The sequence below is a fragment of the Anser cygnoides genome, chromosome 13 (genome assembly GCF_040182565.1).
Source record: "Anser cygnoides isolate HZ-2024a breed goose chromosome 13, Taihu_goose_T2T_genome, whole genome shotgun sequence".
In the NCBI taxonomy this organism is placed as follows: domain Eukaryota; kingdom Metazoa; phylum Chordata; class Aves; order Anseriformes; family Anatidae; genus Anser; species Anser cygnoides.
In genome coordinates this window covers 10209858-10231878 of record NC_089885.1, presented here as the reverse complement: position 1 = coordinate 10231878, position 22021 = coordinate 10209858, and the positions used below count along the sequence as shown (strand labels likewise).

The following is a 22021-nucleotide window of genomic DNA, read 5'->3' as shown; positions in this document are numbered from 1 at the left end:
AAGGCAGAAGCAAAGTTCAGCTCCCAAATCTCTGCTAACAGTATCAATCACACAGTAGAACAGTAGAATACGAAGGTTAAGAAAAGATTCTGAATGGTTTTATCAGTTGTTTCCTACTACCCCAGGTAAAGCAGCCCCAGAGGTTATCACAGTCCTATTCTAGTCTGCTTAAGAATCGAAATGGCATATTGAAATCATAGACAGGTTACCCCTTCTTAATTAATTTTCCTAGCAAAAGACCACTGGTGTGAGCAAAGATCATAAAAAGGAAACCTCATCGGAAAGTGCCTGAACTCTTTTACATACTTTACATATTAATGCTGGAAACCTGACTTTTCATTAAAGGATATGGAAATCACTGCAATATCAAGCCAGCAGTAACTTACACACTATAAAGTGTTTAAATAGTTTGAAACAGTTGCCACAGCTACCACCTATATTAGAAATTATTTTGGTTACTGCTGAGGGAAATACTGGTACATGTCTGGGAAATCAAAAGAACCCTCTCACAAATGTCATATTGGGATTCATCTCCTGCATGATTGCCAGCAATTAGCCCCATAACTCTCTCTAAGATTAATAAGAAAGTTAGATTTCAACATGTTACATGAAAAATGATTCACATGGCCCCTATTAAAACTAATGAGAGTTACAATGATTAATCTTCAGGCATGCATATGAACACACATACCATTAGCTGAAATCTGCAAGAGCGAAGGAATAGAGAATTAAATTTGAAATACTAGTTAATCTGCTTAATTGTGAGTAAAGTTGTTTACTACCTTAGTATAATTAAAGAAGAAAGAATAAGAAAAAAGACTAATAAATATTTCAGAGATATCATGACTTTCATTTCCCACTAGGATTTATGAATTACTTCCAAAGCTGCAGTAAATCAGGATACTCATAACTTTTCTTTCGTCCAAAACACTATCTTGGCCTGTCTCTATAGACCCTGGTGTCCTAGCAAAAGATGCTCGTCATGCATTCTGTTCCTGTAGAAGTGGCTGAAATTCAAACTCAAATGCTCACATTGCGAAACCGTAGTTTTCTGGAGGGGAAAATTTCATGGAAGGTTGTTGATTAAACACATTTAAAAAAAAAAAAAAAAACACACAAACAAACAAACAAACAAAACCTATCAACCAAACTTGATGAAATCTTACGCAGATTTCAGGCTCAGCTTGTTGGATAGGTTTTCCTCCCAAGCATGCACCTTGTTACAGAGTGTTAGCTGTCCTGCACCTGGGGCACAACAACCCCAAGCAGCTCTACAGGCTCGGAGATGAATGGTTAGAAAGCTGCCTGGCAGAGAAGGACCTGGGAGTATTGGTTGATAGTCGGCTGAATGTGAGCCAGCAGTGTGCTCAGGTGGCCAAGAAGGCCAACAGCATCCTGGCTTGAATAAGAAACGGTGTGGCCAACAGGGCTAGGGAAGTGATTGTCCCCCTGTACTCAGCTCTGGTGAGGCCGCACCTCAAGTACTGTGTTCAGTTTTGGGCCCCTCACTACAAGGAGGACATTGAGGTGCTCGAGCGAGTCCAGAGAAGGGCAACGAAGCTGGTGAGGGGTCTGGAGAATAAGTCTTATGATGAGCGGCTGAGGGAGCTGGGATTGTTCAGCCTGGAGAAGAGGAGGCTCAGGGGCGACCTTATCGCACTCTACAGGTACCATAAAGGAGGCTGTAGTGAGGTGGGGATTGGTCTATTCTCCCACGTGCCTGGTGACAGGACGAGGGGGAATGGGCTAAAGTTGTGCCAGGGGAGGTTTAGGTTGGATATTAGGAAGAACTTCTTTACTGAAAGGGTTGTTAGGCATTGGAATAGGCTGCCCAGGGAAGTGGTTGAGTCACCATCCCTGGAGGTCTTTAAAAACCGTTTAGATGTAGAGCTTAGTGATATGGTTTAGTGGAGGACTTGTTAGTGTTAGGTCAGAGGTTGGACTCTGTGATCTTGGAGGTCTCTTCCAACCTAGGTTATTCTGTAGGTCTTGGTCTACCATGGGGAAGATATCACTACTAGAGCTTTTTTCTCTTCTCACTATTTGTACAACTCTCTTTCTAGAGACCCAAATAAAGGCTGTCTTACAATCTTTCTGCGTCATTCTACATAGTAGCTATGGTCTTTCCTATCCAAACTCTCAAACAGTTTCTTGTTACCTCTGTCTCAATTTCAGCCTTACAAACTACAATTACATCCTACTCACTGTGATGACTGCTCTCCTAACTGGTCACTTTGACTCTGGTGACTCTAGTGCCATGCTTTGGATACTTCTACAAGCTCCCCTTTATTACATTAAATATACACTGCTTGTCTGGCTTGTCTTCACTTTCCATGTCTTTGACAAGCAATGCACTCACATTTACTACTGAAATGCTCACTCTCCCTTCCAATCAGTCTCTTGGTTTATCATTTCTAAGACTCGCATACTTTCACATCTGGGGGTAGCTGCCTGGCAGCCGCAAGTTCCCCCTGTCTCTTTATAACCCTTTCAAATTCCCTGTACTAACTGCTTATTTCTATTCCTGTATTGCCTGCTACCATAAACATCAAGTTTAAACTTCTCTGTGCAGGTCTCCATGCTGTTTATGGAGCATCGAGCCCACTGACAACGGCTGGGAGCACATCTCACTGACAGTAGAGCAAGACAGGAAATAAAAGGATGTGTCTCCATGTTCTGCTTGTTTACTATGTTATTTACATTGGCTTTTCATATGAACAAGATTTCACAGTCCATGCCATGAATTCACAAGCCAAAGTGTGAATGAGAAGATTTGGTATGTCAGTTCCAAGGCACACATCATAACTGCTATTTCAAAGTCTGCAAATTACATTTACTTCTCTGACAAACTGAGAAAACAAACAAACAAACAAACAAAACAAACCATGATGGCAACCTAAGAGATGCTTGAATGCTATATCTAATATTCTTCCACACTAGCAAAGCGAACTCTTTAATACAGGCTCTCAAATTAAATCTTTGTAATTCAAAAAAATACAATAAACAATACAGTGAATTTCTATGGTTTAGAAAGAAATGTAGGAAATGGAAGTTTCTGAGGACAAATGAATATCTTCAGGACATCTAGGCATACAGTGCTACTCTGAGCAGGAACAGACTGGTTGCTTCCAGCTGAGATGCTCTGTGCACACAACACTTGATGGCAGGCCAGGCTCTGTGTGGGTGATTACCCAACTTTACTAATTACACCCCACAGAACACTTCATTACTGTGGATACACTGGTGGGCTTCTAACAGAGCTTCCTCTGGTGTTTCTCCACAGGACTGTACTAAGTATCTGAGATCAGTCCCCAGGTGTTTGAACTAAACCGAAGGATTCCTGCGCATACCCTTCTTCTCCACAATTGTTGATCTGGGTGCTAGCTTTATTTAAGCCTTTAAAGGAAGAGATACTGCTTTCTTAGGAATTTAGTTAATTTGCTACCATCTTCCAATGACTATCTTCTTTTTAGCTGGAATTAGTGTATAAAAACATGGGGGTAGGCATTTAGAAGTTTAATACTGACGCTAATCTATAACATAAATTGCTATTCTCATGAACTACTGAAATAAAACATGCACTTTCTTCATTGTAAGTGTTCCATTTTTTTGACGTTTAAGATGAGCTTTGTAGGGACTGTTTTTATTATAAAATAATTCTTTTAACTTCTGTCTCTTCTTAGTGGCACGTGTCTCTGAAAGAGAAGAACAAGATGCTCATCCATGCATAAGCAAGCTCAAAATGCCTCTTATAGCAGTTTTAATATAATGTACACATGCCTTTGTGGAATGACTCTGTTAGGTTTTGCACACTTTTTATTCCAGAATCTGTTAAAGATTCCTTTCCATGTTTTAAAGGCTCTGTACACTTAGCCCATGACCTTAATTTTCTGTTCTGATCCATGCATTTCAAAAAATTCCTTTCTTTTATTCATCGTCTCTCCTTTGCTTCTTGCTTTTCATACCATCCCTCCTGAAATTATTCCTCACTTTCCTGTACCTCTTTTTCCATTCCCTTGCCATAGTTCGGTCTTTTAAACGCTTTTGGGTTAGCAACTGCACAAAACTCAGTGTCTCCTCTAAAGCCAGTTACCCATTTTAGATTCTATTCCAGATCAATAGGAATGTTGTAATGTATTCCCATATCATACTAGTAGGACTGCATGTGCTACACTGCACAGTGCTGATGGAACAAACTGCAGATTGTATTGCCCTTCTCTGTAAAAGTAACCCAGAACCACTGAAGACACGCAGTATAAAAAACATAGATTTAGAGGGCTTAATAGTCATAATTGTTAGTGGTCCAGCATTCCTGCAGTGGTGTTTTTTATTAAGAAAAATGAGGTCCATGAGTTGTCAACAGTTACAGCAGCATAAATCCTACGATTTTTCTTTCCTTCACAAGATATTTCTCTTCTAATACAAGGTAACAAGCCCATCTGCAGGAAGGTTGACATTGACTTCAGTATCTAAAAGGACCTAAATGCTTAAATAATTAACAGCAGTGAAATAAATATATAGTTGGACAGAAGAACAGTCACTAACTTTTACCTGCAATCAATTCTCAGGCCATGCAAAATACAGTGATATCTGTCACTCAGTTTACCTCGCTGTAAAAAGGAGATAATTTGCCTTGTATCATGGAACTGTTGTGATAAACTATTTACTGTGTAAATAAAACAGTATGTAATTTTATTTTCATAAAGTGGTATACAAACATCTGACATAAGCAGAGAATAGGTACAATTTCTATAGTAAACATCTATTCAGGAAAGTTGTAGGTTTAGTTCAGATAAACTGAAAACATATCTTTCCTCTGTTCTCTTTTCTCTTCAGAAGCAAGGCTGACACCTGCCTGGCTCTCACTGAGAGAAAGAACTCAACTTCTAAGCAGGTTTGAAGGGAGAAGGCAACAGGAGGCCCATGAACCACTAGAACCCTACAGCAGATGGGAAGAGGGGGCAAAGAAATAAAACTAGGTTCTTCCGCAGAGTAGAGGAGACACAGCAAAAAATACTTAGTGTTCTTCTCCAGAGTTTTTATTATTATTATTTTCAAATACCATTGTTAGAGCTAAGAAATAAATATCAGTTAAATAGCAAAAAGTTCAATCTGCATTACTGTAGTGGAAACTGATAGCTCAGATTTCCATTTTACAGTGCAGGAACAGCCTCTTTCTGTTTGATATCATTTATCAAAATCCAATTGTCAAATACTAAAACACTCACTAACATGATGTATTTTAGAATAATCAATCTTACTTTTTACAAACAAAAAACTGAAGGGGATAATATACAACTGCAATATCAAAATATTAAATGAAACAATGTTACTAGTTACAAAAGAAAAAATAAAATGAATTCTTCAAAATGCTTCATTACATTACTTCCCAATCAATTGTTAGAAAGCCTTGTAACATCATAATGGCTGAAGACATTTAATAGATTCATGGAGCATTTGCTTGTTACTTGTAAAAATGTTCATCATCATGTTCTAAATAAATATTTTTGACTACAAAATGTTACTGTATTGAGGATTTTTTGAAAGTTTACAACACCGTGAATGTATTCATCTATCTCCTAAGCACTACAATGTAAACTTTCATCATTTTTTTTTTTTAAATCCAGTTAAGTGTCTCTCTCCAGATTTCTTATTCCCATTTTCTTTGATAAAAAAGTATTTTCAGAAATGTTTGCAATGCTTTTCTCTCTGGAACTTGCAGCAAACTCTTCAAGAAAATCAAGTTCTGTTTAAATTAAACATGGTCCAGAAAACAATTTTCTCCCATTTTTATGTAAACCTACCAACTAATCCTTTATTTCAGAAGGTGCAAAGCTGTACTTAAAAGGCAAATTTGGTATTAAATCAGTTCAGTTCAGACCCTCTATCGTAAATATTGCTTGCAGTGTAATTTTTTTTTAATTTTTTTTTCAGTATTTTAGCCATCTCTATATTTTTCAAGGACCATAAATAAATTAAAACACCCACACATTGTATTTTGCTAATGTTCTTGAGCTTGTTTCCCCCACTCCCATTTTAAACAATTGTGGAACCAGACCAACATAACACTGAATTCTTTTGAAAACACTGTGACTTAATCACTGGAGGATATTTTCTTGAGTCAAACGGTATTCTTCTTACACAGTGGAACCCTGCTCATTATTCTTTTTTTCTCTTGAAATGACAAGAATTTTGTGTTTTTCAGTGAGTGCTCTTCTTGGATTTTCATTTTTCTTTAGCCTTGTGAAAATTTTTCTATGATTTCACTGAAAAAATCTCAGTTTGACACTATACATTGGATTTTTTTCAACCTTCTCCTCTTAAGCACTCTCAGGACCCCATTCCCTTGTTGTTTTCTGTAGCAAAACTAATATTGTTCAATGAAATGAGGCAACAATTCAGCCTAATGTTGGTTCTTAAGACATACAAAGTCTAATCATGATTGAACTGTATGGACTAAATATTCAATTATATTCTTCTTCTCTAGGAAAAGTCTTTTATATCCAGCAGAAGAGGCGCTTATACTGGAACATTATGGAACTTGGAGGTTGGACAGAGACTTCAGTCTAAGGACCACACCTCTTCTGATTTGGATGCAGTTCTTTAAATAATAAGCAATTTTTTCAGTACCTAATCTTGGTGTGAAGCCCAGATTCCCTCAGTGAGGGTCTGCACTAGGTTTATCTAAAATTTTAATTGATCAAGCCAAGATGTGATCCAAAAGCACTTTGGTTCTCTTGAACAATGAAAGCCTGAGTGAATAAGCCCTGTGGAACCAAGACTGGGATCTCAGCACCTTGGTACTAGCAGCAGATTCGTGGGGCAAGCCAGGTCTTGCCAGGCTGGTGCTAAGCCATAAGTAAAAGGTTTTGTTAGTCGTGAGAATTCATGACTCCATCCAGTGCGTTCTACACAAACTCCTGGTTCATGACAGCTAATTTAGTCGGACTATGTTACAACATCAGTCCTCATGCAAAGGTCTCCCAGTATGTGCTGGACAGCAGAGGTTCTAGAATATGTGCCTCATCAATAGAAAGGCAAATTCACAGAAATTTATTAGTTACAAGCAGGATCCTACTGAGATCAGTGAAAATTGCATGCCCAAATACCTTTAAGGAACTGGAACTAAAGTTTTAACTTCTGAATCATGAGAATTAACAAGATATTTCACATTAACAATTAATTCCCCAGCATCTTTAACATGTAGGCCATTCAAATATTTTTTTTAGCAGCAATAAACAAGTTGCTCTTTACTAATTAACCACAACTACTTCTCTAGATCTCGTATTTAATGAGCACTAGCCTCTCTATTTCAAGCACAGATTAAAGAATAATATTTTGACGAGTGTAAGCATAGCTACATCAAAACGAAGAATACACTGTACTTCTTTTTTTTATTATTTTCTTGCTAAACACTTCAGACATGTATAAATAAACTGAAAATAAAGTAATTTGCACTAGAGAAGTTTTGAGACACACCTGTGAATAATCTGTTTGTAATCAAAACCACTAAAGTGAACAAATAGAATGCTGTATTTCATATTCATGTATGAACAAGACTTATAAAAGCCTTAGAGTATCTGAGTGGCACACAGAAGACATTAACTTAATTACAACATCAAAGATAAAGACCTCACATAAAATGAGTTTTGTAGTTTTGAACAATGTCAATTACATATTCTATCACTACCATAAAAACAACCCAATATTTATATGGTTCCCATTCTCTTCATTCTATTCTGTTCATCTTTAATATATTCACCCTCCATATCAGAGGGAAGTGCTGTTACCTCCTGAAGCTAAATGCAGAGACTCACAGCAAGGAATGAGGTGCCTACAATCCAGCTGGGCTCCAGAACACCAGAATCATGGGGCTTTAGTCTTTGTTGCATGGGTGCACTTCCCATCTTCCTACAGCATTTTTCCAATCATCAAGAAAGGATGGTGGGAATTTGTTTTTAAGGAACTTTAAATAAGAAAATATGATTTAGAGCTCTATATTTATGTTCTCATCTGGAAGAAAGAAGCAGGTCTGCATGTGTTCTATGGGCTACAGAAAGACTTTCTGAGTGTAAAATACATAACCTTACATTCTACGTAACTAACATTTAAAGTTTCTCAGATCCAGTATTACAACACTGAAGTCCAAGACTTAAGTGTGTTCCAGGCTTCTCAGTCACTCTGTAGCAACACAGTGCCTGGATCCTATATTTCCTAGACTGAAGTCCAGTGCACTCGCTCGGTATCTTTGTAATTATGAATCTTTCCATGAGAACACCATCCCCTCAGGTCACAGATAATGCCTTAACCAACAACAGTTAATACATTATTGTTTACACATTAAAAAAAGAAAAATACTCCAAAATTGGGTTTACCATCTGCCTTGACATGCTCAATAATGGAAAGTATTCCTAAAGGTCACAGTATGGTTTCATTAGGTTTTTAATTTTACTTTCACAGTCAAAAAGATGTTCTTCTCTAGATTTTAAGTAAACTTTGAATATAGTTTTAATCTTTACTTCATCTTTCTAGTGAATGAGACTAAGATCAAAGTCTCTAAGATGTATTTGCACATTTCCTAGATGTCAGCTAACAAATCACAAGAAACTTAAAACTTTTATGCCTCAAAATGCCCAACTTTCAGATCAAGTTATAGGAACTAGTTGGGAGGGATGTATGTGTATTTTCTTGAAGTGCCTCATAAACTGCTCCTGGCTCATCTAGAAAGCCCACAATACAGGTCTTCTCTTCAGTCTCCTGTTAAGCAGAACTCAAAAAAAGAACATCAGTTTTCAGTACTTTGTACCACTTGGGTTAGATAGGAGCCTCACTGGTTGAGGCTTGCAGAGATTTCAGAAGAGCCAGGATATCATCTTAGTAGCTTGTGGGGGAGGAAAAAAGATACAAATAGCTTGGAATAGCAGCCAGCTAAGAGAGTGAATGTAACAAAAATCTTTATGCTGTGGTATTCCTGCTGATCAGAGATTATTTTTTTCTTTGATGTGCTTATTAACAAGAAGAAATTCTTTACACCTAATACAGCACCAAAGGGATATAAGGTTAACTTCCATATGAGGTTATGATTAGAAGTAGACTTCTGTAGATATGCAAGTACTGACTTCATGTCAATTTTCAGCTTCCTTTGCTTAATGTAGAGAGTATATCTTGGTTTTATTTTTAAAAGCTTGTTTTCCAGTTAATTTCTTAAATTAACATACATAAAAATACATTTCATTTTTCAGGGCAGCTGCTAAATTCTCTGAGGGCAAGAACTGGGCTGAGAAATCAAAGCTGTTGGTAATCCTGCAAAAAAGTAAAAGCGATATCTGTAGTCCAACAACCCTCTTCAAAGTGTTCTTTATAAACGCGTGCTGCACTTCTTAGAATTAGATCTAAAATTTTCAGACACCAAATTTGGCCTGGAAAGAGGATGAGGAACCCACAGTGGATGAAGTGGCTAAACAGCTCCGGCAGTACGAAGAAAGTCTCTCCTCTTCCCTACAGGCCTGCGTCTCGGCTGTGGAGAAACTTTCTGAAAGCGTCCGTCAACTAAAAGAGAATACTTTGAAGAAACTTTCTGAAGAGGTCCACCAACTTAAAGAGAGTTTATTTTCCTCCCCACCTGTACAAACCAGTGTATCAGCTATTAGGGGTAAGCGTTCATCTGTGCAAGGAAGACGATATGGTGGGTACACACCCCGTGCCACCCTGTGGTTTTACCTTCGTGACCATGGAGAGGACATGAGAAAATGGGATGGAAAATCTACCTCAACCCTAGAGGCACGGGTACATGAGTTGCAAAAGAAAACAATTGGGAAAAAGGGGTTATCTGAAAAGGTGCTGCTCCCACCTCCAGCAGGCAGTCCTTTAAGCACCATATTGCGACTGGCCTGGATGCTCCGTGCATCCTTGGCATAGACGGATAGAAGAGGATATTTCAAGGACCCAAAAGGGTTCCAGTGGGATTTTGGCATAGCTGCCTTAGAGACAGAGGACATTAAACAGTTGTCTACCTTGCCTGGCTAGCTCAGTCAGTAGAGCATGAGACTCCTAATCTCAGGGCTCGTGGGTTCGAGCCCCACATTGGGCACCAAAAGGGACTGCTGTGGTTTAACCCGTCCGGCAGCTAGACACCACACAGCCATTCGCTCACCCTCCCCCCTCCCCAGCCTATCCCCGAGCAGCTGCCCCCCCCCCCGGCCAGCCACCCCTATATATTGTTTAGCATGACGTCAGATGGTATGGAATACCCCTTTGGCCAGTTTGGGTCAGCAGTCCTGGGTCTGTCCCCTCCCAGCTCCTGCTGCACCCCTACCCTGCTCACTGGCAGGACAGAGTGAGAAGCTGAAAAGTCCATGGCTTAGTGATAAGCGCTGCTCTGCAACAATTAAAACATCAGCATGTTATCAGCACTCTTCTCATCCTAATACAAAACATAGCACCCTAGCAGCTACTAAGAGGGAAATTAACTCTGTCCTAACTGAAACCAGGACAGGGATTTATATCATCTAACTTTAGACATCTGTGATGTTACCATCTATGTCTGATCTAATTATAGACTCCCTTTATAGGTAATAGAAAGAAAAAGCACTTCTAAAACACATTTTTGCTGAACTATTTTGGTAATGTATCTTTAGATGAGACAAAGCATGCCTGGAATTGCCCACTTCTACTCTACCTTCTCCAACAGGAGCTGTGATGACTGCTTTATAGAATCATAGAATGGCTCAGGTTGGAAGGGACCTCAAAGATCACCTAGTTCCAACCCCCCTGCCATAGGCATGGACGCCACCCACTAGATCAGGTTGCTCAGGGCCTCATCTAACCTGGTCTTGAACACCTTCAGGGATGGGGCAGATATAAATATATGAGATATATATATATATAAAGATATAGATATATAACATATCTTTAGATGTAGATATATGAAATATATGTCATAGGCATCCAAAATTTAGCATAAACTCTTTTTTCAAGGAAATGTCTGTAAATTTTAGGCTACATCACAACAGTAGCTACTCACTTAAAGAAGATCAGTAGATAGATGCTGGAAGGGTTTGCACAATCACATTGATAACTGTGTCTGTGGTTCTCACAGAATCATAGAATATCCGGAGTTGGAAGGGACCCACAAAGATTGAGTCCAACTCCTGGCTCTGCACAGGACCACCCAAAAAAACCCTGTTCTGGTACCCAACCACTCTCTCAGTGAAGAGCCTTTTCATAACATCCAGACTGAACCTCCCCTAACACAGCTTCATGCTGTTGATATATATATCATGTTACTTTTCAAATTAGAAGAAAATAGATGGTTCAGAACAGGTGGAACAACGGTGGATGAGCATTTCTAATTTCAGGATTATTGTAGAATAATTTAGTTACACTTAAAATATTTGTGATGTGAAAGAGCCTTGAAAAGAAGAGAGGCATAGGGGAAGTCACTCTTCAGTTCATGAAGGAAGCCAGTGGATAATTTTTTGATTTATTTTGCTAAGGACAGAATTTAAAAATACATTTAAATATCAGCTTAGGTGCTGAGCAACACAACACCCAATTCTTTTTGTAGACTGAGCCTAAACAGATTATTTTTTAATTAATTCATTTCCAGCAGTGCATCTCAGTACACTGTGTTCAGCAATGGAAACACATACTGTCACATTTGAAAAGCACTCAACGAGAAAACAAAGAATATTTAGAACTAAGGAAGCCTACCACACAAATAAAGTATCTTCTTTTCAAATTATTAGTGAACAAGAAACACAAAACTAAACCTATTTAAAGCAAACACTACTATTTGAGGGCATTTCATTCAGTAGAATTTCACAGAGAATCATCAACAATTAAGCACAATTATGTGGTAAACACAAATAAGCCAGAACTGACATTTTTCTTCCTCTATTTTGCAGTCTTTACAAATATGAATTAAAAGAATGGGAGGATGGTTAAAAAAGGGCTTCTATTTAATATTGGAATACATGTAAAGAGAATATTCAGCTCTCTTTTTCTTAAAAGACAGATGAAAATGTGAGTAAAAAGCACGTTTCTTAAGGAACAGCACTGAATATTCAAAATGTAATTTGTTTAGAAAACTCAGGATTTTATCCAGAGAAAAATCTATTCTGTCCTGGGTTTGGTATTATTTGAGTTCTTATTCTGAAAAAATCACTGAGATACAGCTGTTTTTAACTAGATTTCTCATCTCAGAATAGGAGATGGAGGGGTTTATAGACTGCCTTGTCCCTATTTCTGCTTTTTACAAAGCAAACAACCATTTGCACCACCTTACAAAGGTCAGCAAAGGAGAAAGAGGAGCTATTCCCAGTTCACCTTTCTTCCTTATGAAGAGAAGAGGCTTTGGGTACTAGGATCACCTCAGAGGATGTGGGCAGATGCTGTAAAGTTCGGAAGACTGCAAGGGTGCACTGGCTCCATCAATTATACCTCCATGCTCCTGGCCTATTTAAGCCTGATTGCTAGGCTCAGGGATAATGCATTTGTCTCACAGAGATAAATTTCCTCAGCAAATTATTACCTTTCAGATTTGTGCAGGTCATACACAATATCAACTGCACAGACTTTTTTTTTTTTTAACAATCCATCATTTTTTTAGATTTTAGCATATCAATAAATATTTTACTAATAGATTATTACTGTTGGTTGAAGACTATATTTAAGCTATAGAGGGTATAAAGTATTTAAACTATGTCTTTTAATTAATGGAACCTTACAAAATAATCACTTTATCTATTTACCTCTCTCAGATAGTACTCAGGTTTACCTAATCTATATAACTGTCATGAATTTAATTGACTAGTGGTTAATATGGATTTATAAAACAGATTAAATCAATGGCATTAAGCAAAGAGACAGATTTCTAATGAGATTCATTGATTTGGTGGCTGATTTTTAATGATTTCTGAATGAGCCAGCAATGTCTGATAGAAGAGAATTACAGCATCCCAACAGGACTTTATTGCCTTGTCTGAGGAGTACTGTACGTTGCTTTCAGTAAGGAATAATTCATTCACAGAAGTACTTCACTATTTTGATTCCACAAGTGACAGTTAAGAATATCGTTAAAATAGAAATGGTAAAAAGCCCCTGAAAAATCGCAGTGAGGCTGTTCTTTTGGTTAAAACATCAAACAAAACATAATTGGCTGTCCTGCCATCCTGAGCCCATGGACATCCAAGACCTGCTGAAGCGCACTGTGGACCCCTCACTGATGATACTTCCTTTAAGTCTGTGCAGAAAAGACCATGCAGGGAACAGCTCAACCAGGTGCTTATCACCAACAAGGACAAGAGCCAGGATAACCACGGAGCAGACCTGCTCTGCCATACACAAAGCAACTATGTATGTTACCTTTGTGACTCAATTCTCCACACAACTTTCATTCTTACAGTCAAATGCCCAAGCTATCCCAAGTTCAATTTGTCGCTTATTATTCATACTGAAATCTGTTCTCTTCCCATCCCAGACAAATTTGAATTCCATGTTGCCTTCACCCTTCACTGTACAGTTAAGAAGCAGTGTTGTACATGGACTCTCATCTGTCCTGTATTTAGTCTTTTGTTTAAGAAGCCAAAAACTAACACAATGTTTTAGATCAGATAAAGCTATCGTATATCATGCAATTTTCCATTTTTTTCTTCTAACTGTTGCCACAATCCTCCTTAACAGATCACAGTATTTAGTTTCAAAATGTTTCCTGAAGTTCTCTCTCAGGGTGCCTTACCTCATCCCCCAATTTTTTATTTTTTTTAAAGATGCATGTCTAAGCTTTATAATCGTTGTTATAAAGCCACAAGTAGCCCACAAACTAAATTCAAGTTGCTCTCTCTGTCCCAGCTTCTCATATGACCTCGTGAGTAGATCTATCATTTTTCCTCTTATAATGTATGTGAAGAAGAGAGGAAAAAATAATTTCAGAATGTTGACATTTGAAAAGTGTTGACCAAATTCAACTTGAAAATGCTTGACCTCGAGGCTCTAACAGCCACCAGCATAAATAGCAGGGAAGTGCTACATTTGAGAAGTTGTTCTTACATTTGGGGTGAAACATAAAAGATTCACAGCAGCTGAGGTTACTAAATATGTAGTAAAAAGGCAAGGTTAAGCTTCCTGTCAAATTATAGCACAAACAGTTGCACTCTGAGTTTTTAAATTTCCCATTGCTATTTCAAGTAGCTATTGCATCCCTCAGTTCCCTTTCTGGAGTACTGCTGAAAACTACTAAAGAATTACCAACTTAGTAACAGTGCACACTGCGTGGATTGAAATGATCCCTACAGCTCACAGTGAAAACCACTACCATGGAGATTTGGGAGAGGTTTCTTAATATCAATACATCTTGACCCGGGGCAAGCCTGAACTCTGGCTAACCTAGAATACCATTTTAGAAACTTGACAAAATATTTTGAAAGTCCTTCCAGGTTACACCATGAGTTGTTACTGCAAAAACATTTTTCATCTACACAGAACTCCTGAATCAAAAGACAGCAAAGTAATGACAAAAATAGCAGCAGCAAAAATTGAGAAACAAATACATCCATAGACAAAAGGATCAGCCTTACTTAGGTAATTAGACCACTGTGAGCTTCAGCATGAATGTCAATGACAAGCCTATTTGGCTAGGATACTCAAAGCATCTTAAAAGACAGTCTTGCTCTGGTCCATTTATGCTCACATATCTACCCTTCAACGAACTTCTATTTCCCACTTTAAGTGTTTCATATAATGCAACTCTTTCCTAGAAAGTGTAGATAGGATGTGGTAAGATTTATTTTGTAATCCTAGAGTATAGCACTAAACATTCATGAAATTATACTGCTGTTAAGATAATGTAAATTCTACTCTGTCCTTAAACTCATTTCACTATGTCATGTTATAGCAAACAACAATTACTATGTTTTACATTTATCTGATTATATGATAAAAGAAGATATATTGCACCATTCTTCATAGTGTATATCTTCAGTGGGACAAGATCTTATTTTGGGTTGTTCAGTTTTACTGAGATTAATTCCCACAATTAGTCTCAATGAATTATATGTTTAATTAGGTGCCTATTAATTTTTTGTGCCTACAATGAATCTTATTGCTAATGCTAAGGAAACCAAAAATACATTGAATTAAAATATATGGTTTTTAAAGTTGATACTGTGCATAAAAATCAGTAATGAACCAGATGCATGTTTTAATATGAACAATAATATTAATTAGGTAGTATCTTCTTTAAGGTATTTGTCACTCCATAACCCTGTAAAATGGGTATTTACCATTCTGTTTTCAGTTTGGGTCCTCCACAGGGTAATTCTATGATTTAAGGAGTGATTTTTCATTTTTGCACAAATCTCTTTAATTGTCTCAGAGAGACAGAGATTAATAGAAACACATAAAACATTGTCTTTTAAAAAGTAGTTGTATTAGGTGCCTGCAGCAGGATTTGAATTACAGAGAATGAACTACAAGTGTAAGAACAACAAACATGTACCAAAACACTTTAGCCAGAAAGCTTCAAGCTGGCATATTCTGATTTTCTGGGGGCCATGAAGACATACTTGGGAGATTAATCTATAATTGTGCTCATCTCTAAAAAATTCTTGTGAATACAGAACCCATAACATATCAGGGACATATAAAGGGATGGTTCACGTCAAATTGTTCCTTTCCCTATAGATGCCTCACCACCTGAGTCTGTGTCCAAGCTCACATCTTCAGCTTCCTACAACAAATGTAGGTAGTCCATGGGCCTATTACGAAGCTGCCAGAATACACTTTAGCATTTGAATTTTTCAGGCTTTATTTCTTTTGTCACTCCTAAACATTTTTTTCTTAGCTCTCTCATATGGTTTAGTTCTCCATTAAGGGCATGCACTGTTAATTCAGTGTGTATTTTTGGACAGAGTACAAAGACCAGTTTCTAAATGATAACAATTTATATTACCTGAAAACAAAACAACAACAACAACAAAATTGCACATATGAATAAATCCCAATGGCTACTATGAGCTTCAAGGAATGGAGCTAAATTTCCTGTGGCCTGTAATCTCATTTTCCCCTGTTGATTTTCAAGAGCCAGTATGTTAATGAACTTTGTAATCTGGAAGCACATTGGGTTTAAGAACTATTCAATTTTTAAATAAGCTTAGAGTTTCATTAATTGTCAAGTACTGGCTGAACCTCAATAAGAAATGAATAATTATTTCCCAACAAATTTGAATATGTTTTTTTGGAATGTGTTACTTGTGACAGCATTCTGCAACAGTGAAAGTCTTTGGCAATGTAATATGCAGTGGAAAATAGATACTGATTTGTATTAGTATTTTGTTTTCTTGATTTCTTCCTGGCCTTTGTAGTTATGCAGAAGTGAGAATTAACCCAGCTTTTTTTCTGTTTAATCTAGTCTCAATGCTACAAAGAAAGTACAGCAAATATTGTTATTGCTCGGTGCAAGTTTGAAGTAGAAGCTTTGGCAAAATGATTTCAACATCAGAACTGCAAAGGATGAGAGCAATTCCCTTCTGCATGCTCCTTAAAGTTTTCTTAAAGACTTAAAAACAAACAAACAAACAAAACCCCAAGAACAAACAAACATGAAGAGATACCTTGTCCCTTAAATGATCCTAGTGGTTTTCAGACACCTTGTTAGCAAATAAGCTGCAAGGGGCTTGTTAAAAGCACATAGACTCCAATAGTTCCAGTTTGGATATGTCTTGGTTTCAATTTGGTTATTTCATTTTACTTGTTTTATTATTCTATATACTTATGAATGGCAAAACACCCAGAAAGTCTTCCTTGGAAGAGTATGCCAGTAATTAAGGAAAGGAACACTTCAAATAAAACTCATTTCTAAAGGCTCGCCAACAACAGCTGCATGTTTCACTGTGAGGCAAATTAAATACTACATAGTAACTACCCTGATGAGAAAGTTCTCATTGAAACTGACTTTAATGGAAAAATCTCAATTTCAACTCAATTTATTTTTTCATAATTGGTGGATGTTTTTGGTCAAATAAATGTACATTGTAAAAATGTAAATTTTTACTGCAAATGAACTATTTTAAGCTGCCAACCTTTCCTATTTCTCCCCTTTGAACTACTCATTCTTTTCAAACAAGCATTTGAAAAATCTCTTGGTGCATTATATGGGAATTCATCTTAGATGCTTTCATCCTCTCCAATGTCCTATGTCCATATCTGGTCTGCATCTTCTATGATGATCATAACCAGGAAAAAAACACTAGACAGATCAGCAAGAAAATCAGAACAATTCTTAGAGACAATGACTAGCCCACCATTGACTAAGAGAAGTAGGAGGCACCAGTCTGACAGAACTTGGAGACACCTGAATCGATACTTTCAAAGTACTGGTTGCAGTTTTTGGAGATGGTTTTCTTTTCATTGTTATTAACCTAAAGTTGAAATTTTCTACAAAAGTACACCATTTATCCGATTGACTTCAATAGTGAAACACTCATATTTCAGGCCAAGAAAGCAAAGCTCTTGATACCATGTATTAAAAAATAATGCCATACATCTGACTACTTTGGCAATGGTCTTAACACACCAGCTGCTTGCTTCTCCCACTGCAGACACAGCTAAACACATTTTTGCTACTAAAGGGAAAAGAACTAAGTTTAGCTCTACTAATTGCATTTTAGTCATATGAATACAGTAATTCACCCCACTTTCAAGGTTTCAAAATCCTTTCCTTTACCATTGTATACCTTTGCTCCTTGAAGAAAAAGTAAAAACATTAAATACTGTCTTTTATTTCTGCTCACTCTAAATAAAAACGACTGTGGAATCACTGCACAACCACTTTGAATTTACAATTTAAATACTCCTGTACAAAACAGTCTACACACCATGATTTAAACAAAAGAAGCTCTTAGTTCTTCTATTATAAGCCTAGAAGTTTAATTAATTGTAAAAAAGTAGATTTCTGCTATGGTTCCCATTACGTTCTATCAGATTGGGACTGAATGTTGGTGCTTTTTTTTTTTTTTCTTTTTCATTTTTATAAGTTCTGACAACCCTTTATTTGATTTTCATTCATCTCATATGTATTAGAAATATGACCTGATAGCATCTTCAGGTAAATCGTATTAAACTAGATCGACACCGAATATTTCTTATTATTTATCCTGCCAGTGTCCAGGTGATGAGCTCATAATACATTTATAGATGCTCTTAATACTTACACTATCTACTCTGCTAAATTTGAAGTCAAAATAGTCATGGTAAATAATTCAATATTGGAATTTCCATAGAGAAAAATTAAGACAAAATTATTGCTTCTTTATTTATTTATTTATTTTTAAAGGTCTGAAGAGGCAGAGAGATTCTGTATTCATTCCATGAAATTATATCATAACCCATACATTACTGGACCAGTTCTGATTAATAAAGGTATTTCTGGAGAGTATTGTCTTGTTCTATTATCCAAGTAATATGTTTTGTAAATATATATGGTAAAATTCTGGGGTGAAATTAATCCCTTTTACCTTCTTACCTGAAATTGAAAGTAACTGCATGGAGGACATTCAATGAAAAAAAAAAAAAAAAGAAAAAAGACAAAAACAAGTCTGATCAGAATGCAAGCTTTGCTTTACTATTTTTACAGTATCTGTGAAGTATACTGATTAGGACAATATTTTCCTCCTACAGGGAAGAAAGAACGCCAGAAGTACAATAAGCATAAGAAATAGCTTGGCAGAGTCTGGCATTTCAGAAATACTTGTGGGAGAGAAGAATTTGATAACCAGATTACAGAAAATAAAGTGACTTTCCAGCTAATTAATATATGGTCCACTGGAAATAAAAATCAACCAGTTTATACACTTTTACGTATGTTATGTTAGAAGTACCTAATGGATTTATGTTGTTGAAGTCACTGAAATTCCTGGTCCTTTAATAAATTTAATGTTTGGAGAGCAAAAATTATTTTTTAAGATCAACAGAAATGTTTATTTTGAAAATTCATGGAGACTGGGAATAAGACAGAACTGAATTTTAGCAACTAGCCAATAACAGCATTTTCATTTTTCAGACCCTCACCTAGACAGTATATGCAAACAATATGAATTTCAGTATTTTCTCAAATTACCCATATTAACAGCTTCCTTTTCCTGCTAACCCTGGGTCCTTCCATTGTTGGAAGCAAAGCTCTTATTACTTCTTCAAAAAGTAAGCAGCATCTTTTCTTCCTTCTATGTCTGTTTGTCTAACTCTACTTCTTACACCCTTCCTTGGTAGTGTTAGGTGATGGTTGGACTTGATCTTAAGGGTCTTTTCCAACCTAAATGATTCTATGCTTCTAAGAATGCTTCTAAGCATTAGAGTTACATGGATAGAAGGTCTACCAGTAAATTACATAGTAATAACAAGCATATTCATTTAAAAAGTCACAAATTCTTACTTTTGCTGCCTTGAAGGGCAAAAGTCTTCATTTTCTGCTTTGGATGTATTTTCAGATAAGAACAAAACTTCCTCATTTCATAGATATGATTTCACTGCATGCAGCTAAATGCACAAAGAATGATAACAAAATACATCCCCATAAATTCTCAGGCATCAATCTCAGTTGCGTATGCCAGGGGACCGGAAGACTTACATTCTTAAGAAGGCTAGAAAAATGCCTACCGTGGTCCCGTGAAACAGAAAAATTGGCACACTAACTTTATACATGATTATCCCATAAATCCTATCTTTTTAATTCCAAATAAAAGGCCAGGCTTTGAGTGCACACATTTCTTTTTAAAAAGAGATTAATTAAAACTTTTTTTTTCTGGAGGCAAGTTTCACTCAAAGATGCATAGCAAGACATAGTCCAACTGTCTTTTAGTCTAATTGAATAATATTTCTGAATCAGAGTATTCTCACCATATACTGCAGGTGTGATAGCATCCGGTTATTTAAATAACAATATATTAAGTATAAAAGGTTTTCTTTGTCATAAGGTCCAGCACTTGCTCCGTAACTGATGTTTCCTTCCTCTGCAGTTATAGATATAAGATACCTCAGACTTCCCATTATGAAGAGTTACATTTACAACCATCTTGCAGATAATGGATGGACAAAAGACAGAGCTGAACTCCATGAAACTCACTAAACATCAATATAAATAATGCTTAAGCATGCAAAGATAATTATCATAATCTTCCCCATGCAGTGGGGCTCTCAAGACATGAAGTGATAAAAAGAAAAGACTGCTATTTTATTATCATTTTCCACATATAAATGTGCCCTTTTCTGCAGAAATCAGTTCATCAGTGCCGAGGCCCTTCATTTGCAAATGTTGAGTTTATTAGCAATTCCAGTTTTCCCCTATTAAAGTGACAGGAAGTAGATAACTAATGATTCCTAGAGTTGTCTCTCTCTCCTGCACAAAGTTTCAATTATTAAAAAGACAGTAATAATGAAAATCCCTGATTAAATAGTTTTGCATGTAGTTGGCACCATTTTATTACGTGAAGTCAATTCTTCTAATCATAGAATGGATTAAAAAAATGGAAAAAAAATAGTTTTAATTTTACTATGAAATAAGCTTAGACAAAGATCTTAAAAAAAAAAAAAAAATCCAACACCCAACTTTGAGATATTTTTTTTTGCATAGAAGACATATGATAGGTTTAGTCTCTGGGCCAACACTGGCTGAATGTCTGACCTGTAAGTTTCAGAGGGAAAAAGAGATTCTCACTTTATATTCAGAAAATCAGTTTTTGTCAGAAGTAATTGTTCAAACAATCCTGTCACCACTTTTTTTTTTTCATATTGGATATTGCTGGAAGATTTTTATGTTTTTTAGGTAAATATACACATATATTGGTAGTACACACTATTTCTTAGATATTAAGAGTGAAAGTCTATATAAATCCCAGGAGACAGTGAAGACTTCAGAAACAAGGGACTCTATTAAGAGCACAATGGTGATTCTTTTCATGTCCCTGAGTCAAACTTCCTGCATAATTCAAAAGAAGTTACATCACCTTTCAATCCCACTCTGCGTTATGCATTCATCATTTCACACTCTCAGGGGAACAAGGTATTTCTAATCATGGGTGTTCTTGATGCCACCAATAAAGCGCTCCTAAGGAATTACTGAAACAGTAATATTCAAAGTTTTCCAAGCTGCACAAATTCTGATATTTATTTTCATCTCAAATCAATTAGCATTTCATAATTTCCCATGCAATACAAAAACTACCTCAAAAGAATGCTGCTTTACTATTTACAATCAAAATGATACATTTTAACATTAGAATACTGTGCTTACTTAAGAACAAAATACTTCAGGTAAGATGTACATTCTGTAAATTTAATTTTCTAATTCTTTTTGGGTGCTTTAGAAGTTACCTGCTTCAAATTTTACAAACCGTTACTTCTTCAATGACTTGTGCAAAGGCCTTTACATACAAGAAATAAGTTATACTTTTTGTGGAACTCAGGCAAACCAAATTTCTGGTCAGTACATAACAAATAACTGAATAATGACTGCATTAATTCTGAATTATTTGATTCCTGTGGTGAAAAATCAGTTTTCCTGACAAAGGTTAAATTTCATCCAAGGAAAATTTTATTCCATAAACACTGAATAAAACTGAATTTTCTATTGAAAAATGATGGTAACTGAAAAATTCGCAATAGTATATATTAAGAACTTACTACTAGGAAGAATAATCTGGAGTAGTTTTTAGTAAATTTATAGGGAACAACCTAGAAATGTAGAATTTTGATCTTCTAACCTGACCAGACGTTTGATGAATTTCCCTGACACACTTATTATGACCTCCATGGTCTATGACTATGTAGATTTACTCTTATGAAAAAAAAATAAATAAATATAATTCAATTGTATTTATTATGAAAAAAATGTCAATGGAACCATAGTAGAAATACATAAAAGTACATACTGCATATAGAATCAAAGTTATATTATTAATCAGTATAGTATCACTAGCATGTTAGTTGCTCCTTTGCATCTCCAACTGGATTTAAGTCTTTAGGAAATTCT

The 22021-nt window shown here is 36.3% G+C and overlaps 1 protein-coding gene and 1 non-coding gene across 2 annotated transcripts in view; one reads left to right on the top strand and one right to left on the bottom strand.

The window, feature by feature from the left end:
- Nucleotides 1–22021, bottom strand: part of SLITRK4 (SLIT and NTRK like family member 4) — a 235633-nt gene that overhangs the window by 132242 nt on the left and 81370 nt on the right. The gene's annotated exons all lie outside the window — the stretch shown is intronic.
- Nucleotides 10017–10090, top strand: TRNAR-CCU (transfer RNA arginine (anticodon CCU)). The gene has a single exon. It is a non-coding gene; the product is annotated as a tRNA-Arg (tRNA).